The sequence below is a fragment of the Rhinopithecus bieti genome, unplaced genomic scaffold (genome assembly GCF_001698545.2).
Source record: "Rhinopithecus bieti isolate Rb0 unplaced genomic scaffold, ASM169854v2 scaffold_20635, whole genome shotgun sequence".
NCBI classification, from domain to species: domain Eukaryota; kingdom Metazoa; phylum Chordata; class Mammalia; order Primates; family Cercopithecidae; genus Rhinopithecus; species Rhinopithecus bieti.
Genome location: NW_016887305.1, coordinates 1 through 837, shown reverse-complemented (window position 1 = coordinate 837; position 837 = coordinate 1). Strand labels below are relative to the sequence as shown.

At 46.1% G+C, this 837-nt stretch overlaps 1 pseudogene; it reads right to left on the bottom strand.

Annotated features, from left to right (window-relative positions):
• Positions 1-112: 112 nt before the first annotated feature.
• On the bottom strand, positions 113-413 carry LOC108525852 (leydig cell tumor 10 kDa protein homolog pseudogene; annotated as a pseudogene).
• Between the last annotated feature and the right edge of the window lie 424 nt (positions 414-837).

Genomic DNA, 837 nt, shown 5'->3' with positions numbered 1-837 from the left:
CCCAGTGCTGGGGTACGGGATCCTCTTCCTGACAGTGCAGAGTGTGGGATCACTTGTAAGATCCCATATGGAGGCAGGGGTTGGGTGTTGGCCTGCGCTGGGGCCAGCGTCCTCAGGAAGGTGTCTTGTTGGAGGAGGTGGCGGCAGCCACCCCATTCTTCTTGACCGGGGCCTTCAGCAGTGCCAGCTTCTTGGGCAGGCTGCTGCTGGCTTTCATCACCACGTCATGTTCGATCTTCTTCCGGATCCCGACTTCTAGGTTCTTCTTGAGCTTTTGCTGCTGCACAATGCGCGCCTTCTTGGGAGAGATAACACTACCGCCTTTTCTCGGGCCCCGATTCTTTTCAGAGGCCGCCGCTGCCTTTGCTCTTTGCGGGCTTGTGCGCGTGGAACTTGCGCTGCCCCTGCGCCATGATCCGGCACGCCAAGAGAATAAATCTTAAATGTTCTCACCACACACACATACAAAGATATGTGAGGTGATGAATGTGTTAATTGGTTTGATTGTAGCCATCATGAGACAATGTATACATATATAAAATATCACATTATACACTGTAAATATTTATAATTTTGTCAATTATACCTCAGTAAAGGTGGACAAAAGAGACTTTTCTCTTTTATATGGCGATCTATCATGATCCTATGTATTTTCTTTCTCTAAGGTGCTAGAGTTTTCTTAAATCTTTCTTATGCTTTCTCACATTGTCTCTGTTTCTGTTTGTTTCCTTTTCTATTTGTTCATTGCAGCCGATGTTTCACATTGAACGTTTTCATCAAATATCGGACATCCTTGGCTCTCTACTCACATTTAAGAGTGAAGAAAGAACTGTCCAT